The sequence below is a fragment of the Scomber scombrus genome, chromosome 9 (assembly GCF_963691925.1).
Source record: "Scomber scombrus chromosome 9, fScoSco1.1, whole genome shotgun sequence".
NCBI classification, from domain to species: domain Eukaryota; kingdom Metazoa; phylum Chordata; class Actinopteri; order Scombriformes; family Scombridae; genus Scomber; species Scomber scombrus.
In genome coordinates this window covers 6,335,578-6,341,577 of record NC_084978.1, presented here as the reverse complement: position 1 = coordinate 6,341,577, position 6,000 = coordinate 6,335,578, and the positions used below count along the sequence as shown (strand labels likewise).

The 6,000-nt window shown below is 40.1% G+C and overlaps 1 protein-coding gene across 2 annotated transcripts in view; it reads left to right on the top strand.

The window, feature by feature from the left end:
- afg2a (AFG2 AAA ATPase homolog A) overlaps positions 1 to 6,000 on the top strand; it is a 294,269-nt gene that overhangs the window by 186,178 nt on the left and 102,091 nt on the right. The gene's annotated exons all lie outside the window — the stretch shown is intronic.

Genomic DNA, 6,000 nt, shown 5'->3' with positions numbered 1-6,000 from the left:
TAAACACTGTCCCACTGTCATATGGAAAGTCAAAATTCGATCTTCCCAGTGTTAGGGGACCAGATACAAGCTCTTGATATACTGGATTTGAACATGGTATATCTATATCATGGGCTATATTCATAGTTTTCTGACACGTTTTGGCTTCATCACATATTAAATAAATAACCAAAAAACAAAAAAAAAGTCTCCAGAATCAAAATCAAATACCAGAAATATTAATAACTTGAGTTTTGAACATCAAAAGTCACACCTTAGATTTCAAAGTACCTTTTAAAGAAGCTGCAAAATAATTATCTCAGAACATTTTATCTTTAATAATTTTACTGTTTACTGATGCACTGACAAATCTTGTTTCCAGAAGTGGAGATACAGCACAGACTTAAAATTGTAAAGCTTTATCTGACATTTTTGTCAAGAATTTCTAATTCATATGACACAGTTCTTCTAGAAGTTATTAAAATGTTGTGTACTTTTTGTTTTATACATTATTGGTCCTAAAATTTGAGGAAATAAGAAGTTCTATCTCAAAAAGTCAATATTAAACTCAGTGACTTTAGTTACTCCAATTACTTCAAAAATGACAGCAATGAAAACCAAAATGTTTATATGTAAGAATTTAAAATACATTCAGGCTGCTAGCTACTAGCTGCTGAGGCTGATTCTATGTAAGATAGACTCTGAAATGAAGAGCAATGGATAAAAGACAGCAGCAAAGTAGAGCAAGGAGAGAAAGTTCTATCTGAAAGTCACCTGATTATAAAACCCCATTTAATAATGTGATAGGATTTTGAGTACATTAAGTGTCTCTCTCTCTCTCTCTCTCTCTCTCTTTCTCTCTCTCTCTCTCTGACAAATAACATAGAACTTTACTTTAACCTCTATCTCTAAACCACTCTGACTGCTGATAGAGCCTTTTCTAAGGTCATGATGGATTGTAATAAAGTCCTGAAATCTGGATCATAAAAGAAGCCACTGAAACCAAGATGAACATCCACAGCGACTCAGACCTTTTGTGAAACATCAGGGCTGCTCTTTGCTTTGATTCCCTCTCTGCGATTCCCGAAACCAGCATGATTCTGGAAACCAAAACAAAGTCGCCCAAAAATGCTCTCCATCTTTTTAGTAGTCTGGTTTTGCCTTGTGGGCTCAGGCATCCAACCAACAAACAAACAACATTCAAATAACAGACCGTTATTTAACTTTAAGCACATTTTACGACTTATATCATCTTCCTTCCATGTCTTGACCTCGCCTCTGCTTGTAATACTTTGCCCAAACCACACTTCCTAGTAACTTATTTCTTCCAAAATGACTTTTTAACAGTTTTTTTCTGACATGCCTGCAGCTCGTTTGAACACATAGGGTCAACCTTCCTTTGATATTTGCCAAAGAGGAAGTTAGGGAGTTTCTGTGGTATTCAGATCCCAGTGACTAAAACCACTGAAACCACCACTTGTTGTGAAATAGCTCTGCCCCCTCACCCCTAATGCCTCAGACCAATTCACCTCACATAAAAATGCATCCTGAGGACAAGTTTCTATATGTGTGTATCTGCATGCGCTTGATTGTGGGTGTGTGTGTGTGATTGTATGAACACATGCACATTTGTTTTTCTGTGTGTGTGAGTGACCCCACATGCCTCCTGGGTGGTCCCGGCGCCTGGGGTACGTGGCATATTGCATTTCCAGCTGAGGAGGGAGCTGGGGCTGCTGTGCGGAAGCACTCTGACGAAGAGCGTGATTTACTGTCCGCAGAGGGCCAGGCGTGACTGGCAATGCTTTCTGAGAAACCTCCTCGCGCCCCGGAGGGAGACAACAACCTCCCCAACCCTGTTGGACTGCTTGCTTCCACTAAAATCTCAAAACCAAAATCACTAGACAAACACAGGCCTTCTTAAGTACGCCACAGGAGAACAGACTCAGAATTTGGATGTAAGGCTTCTTTCTGTCTTTATTTCTTTCTGCTCACATCTTCACTTCTTCCTTCTGTTAGAAAGTTTTGGAATGAAAAACAAATAAAACACAAAATTAAGTGAAATAAAATACATATATCAAGTCTTGCCAATTGTTCCACAAATCTTCTGGCATCTACAAGTCGAGGCATTAAAGCTAAACCTAATATCTATCACTCGTTAGTCTCATTCATCATATTGTGACATATACATTTAAATTCCAAAAACATATGAATCAACATCATTTTGTGTCATCACAGGTGTGGAGTTGCATAACTAACTCATCATATATCAAAGGCGAGTTGTTGAACTGTGGGACTCTGAGCAAAATGCAGGGTTATTGTTCCAACGTGAGACATTTTTACAGCATTATGCATTTTGTTTTAGCTATCAATCTTAACCATCTCAGTTGTTTACGTGCCTATCTTTGCTATCTGTGCAGCAAATTGTAAAATACTGTGTTGAGCCGCTCTATTTATTTTATAATCCAGTTCATCAGGGTTCAGTCCAGTTCACTGGCACTTTTATATAGTTTTCACCTTCAGCTCTCTGCAGAGTTTACAGTCATTGTTGCATTGCTCATATATCATTTATCATTTTTCAGTTTTTTATCAGCATATTGCATCATAAATTACCAAGTGTAGCTGGCTCTGATAGTTTTACTTTGGATCAGGTTCTCATTTGGAAAACAAATATCTGGATTTCTAAAGCTCCATTGCTACAGATAATCTTATCAAATCTTTAATCTCGCTTCCCTCTCCTTTATTCGCAAAGAACCATTTAGAAAACATTTGCGTAATGTTAGCACACTTCATGTTTTTTCTGTAGGTCACAAATTTTAACCTTTTTTATTTTTTATTTTTTTTTACCGTGAAAGCTTGTGTCAGTACTTTAAATGTTTGTGAGGAAAGAGAAACATCGCTCTGCAGCTGCAGCTGGTCTGTGTGTTTTTGTTGTTCTACAAGACCAAAAGCGTGGCGACTCTTCAACTTCATGCTTTTCACATCGACTTTTATCAAACTTGCATCTCTTCAAAATGAAAAGTTGTTAATAGAGTTTGACTTATGGGTGAAGATCCAGCCACACGGAGCCCCCATACCCCTACACACACTTGCATGCACATAAATAGACACATACAGTTACACAACACACACACACACACACACACACACACACACACACACACACACACACACACACACACACACACACACACACACACACACACACACACACACACACACACACACACACACACACACACACACACACACACGTGTACCCGCAAGCTAATATCTGTTTTTTCCTTCTTTGCTTTCATTGAAAAGGAACAAAAGCAGAAGAGGCACAAAAACACATCAAGTAGGAACAGCAGTTGTTTCCTTCTGCTGCTCAGGTAACAATGAGCTGCTGCGGGAACGTACGCTCCGACGCACCACTTCCTGAAAAATAAAAATGAAGGGGGCGACATCACGGTGGCGGTGACACGCTCTGGTCACGCACAAGATCCCCACCTTGCACAGCTGCAGAAAAGCATGCACACATATACACGTATGACTTCGATTTGAGATGCACACACACACAAGAAGCAAGTTGCTGTGGGGGTTTCACTTCCTGCCTCGAATACAATACCAACCTCCTTATAGATCAGAGAATAGGCATTTTAAATCAATCCTTCATCTCTGGAGAAGGGCATGTACAAGGCCGGGTGTTGGTGTTCTGTGCATGTTTGTGTGTGTGTGTGTGTGTGTGTGTGTGCATATGAACGGATGGAAATTTTGATGTCATAAGGGGAAGTTGTTGTTTGTCCAGTCGGAGTTGTACCGAAACCCAGAAACAACTTCTTGACAACAGATGTGTTATATAATCAGCACATAATTACAGTTGATCACGGATCGGCCAGTTTTGAATGCAATGTAATGCAAGAGCACACTCATACCAGATCTATTAGTCTGTTTCATTGAGGTCACGTCGGATCCCTTTTAAGGCTCCACGGAGCGCACAATGTATAAAGAAAATCTGCGTGTTACATCATGTGCACTGACCGAGGGAATCCAGGTTGAATGCCCTGATTTTTAAACCTGGAGAGAAAATAACTGGAATGCAACTTAGTATTGAGAAGGCCTTATCAAGTTTACCTAACTGTTGTAGTTGTCTTTACTTACTGTATGTATTTATTAATGTTTCTTCTTCTTCTTCTTCTACTTTACTTATCTTTTCATTTTAAATCTTGCAACCACTTGATGAGATGTCAACCCAGAAGTTGGAAGCCACCGCTCTACATAACCTCAGAATTAAAGTTTACCTTTGTGTCGTCCTCCCGGGTGAAATTGACCCCGTCTGTTTTGACTGTTCCTTCTTTCCTCCCTTCCTTCCTTCCTTCCTTCGTCCCTCCCTCCTTCTCTCTTTCTTTCCTCCCTCCTCTCCTTCCTCCCTCCTCTCCTTCCTCCCTCCTCCTTCCTCCTTTCCTTCCTTTTCCTTCCCTCCTCCCTTTTTTCCTTCCTTCTTCCTTCCCTGCTTCCTCCCTCATTTCCTTCCTTCTTCCTTCCTTCCTTCCTCCTTCCTTCCTTCCTCCGTTCCTTCCTTCTTCCTTCCCTCTTTCCCTCCTTCCTCCTTCCCTTCCTTCCTCCCTCCTTTCCTTCCTTCCTTCCTTCCTCCTTTCCTTCCTTCTTCCTTCTATCCTCCCTCCTTTCCTTCCTCCTTCCTTCCTTCCTTCCTCCCTCCCTTCCCTCCTTGACTAGAGGACAACAGGAGGGTTAAAACATATTTTTAGTGAACTAATCATGTTTCATTTAAAAACTGACTGATACAGGTGGAGGTGCTTAGAAAATAGTGTTTGCAGTGGTACAAATGAAAACTACAATCTGATTTTTATTACATAAATGCATTAAATAATTGCTTCATTGCTCATTATCTACTGAAACTGAACTGTGGTGACCCTTAATGAGGACCTCTAGTGGGCAAATATTATATTGCTGGAACAGAGAAACTAAAAGATGAAAGCTGGTTGCTGACCTGATACAGCCCAAGTGCTTTGTTCAAGATTTAGCACGCAAAGACATTTCTTATGTCAGTTTTATCTTTCTTACTTTTCAATCAGTGTGTCTGGATTTTACTCAGCAGATGAACTAGACACAACAATTAAACCACATCACTACGTCAATCCGTTTCAGTCGTGAATGCTGACCTTCAATCAAACTCGTCCCCCCCCCCCTCTGAACTTTTTCTGTCTGAGTGTCTGAAGTGGACATGGCTTTCATCACAGTTTCTTACAGGCTGACAGATTCATGTACACATGAAGATGATCTGCTGGACTGTGTTAGTCACAGCAGACAAAAATGTACAGCCTGCACGTTAGTAACTCTATTTATAAATCTTTTTTTTCCCCCCCGACAGTGTTTCTGTTGTATCTGATGTAGCTCCTCGTCATGTCGCTGTGACTGAGCTTTATGTCAGACGTGTGTCAGCATGCACACTGTTACTGGATAGCGTGATACAGATCGAGTCATTGTAGAAGTCCCATGTTTTATAGCTTGCTGACTGTAGCGCTGCTGCACTGTGGCTTCCACATGTGAGCCAGTCGAGTAGTTGAAATTGGTTTTCCTTTCATCTGTCGGAAGGTGCAAAGAACAGTCTGACAGTTTTCATATGTGATGAAGTAACAAGCACCAGAACTCAAGCCTCGAATGTTTGATTTAAGAAGTCAAAATTAGTATAAGAACTGTTTGTCTTGTTTTCTTTATCAATGACACACAGGACTTTTATCATTTAAATCTTTTGTAAGACTTTATCAAACAGCTGGTCTGTACAATAAACTACAATCAAAGAAATCCCAGTGCATTTACACATTAACAGGCATATCATTTAGGGAAGACAAGTAAGTCAAATATGCAGCAACTGAATAATTAAAAGCACAAATAAAATGAAGATGAAGAGGGGAGTAGCAGTTTGTAACACCAGAAGATGTGGGTTCAAATTAGCAGATTCACACTGATCAAACCCTTTGGGCTGTTACACAACCCCTCATTGTATTTTGCATATTTTTT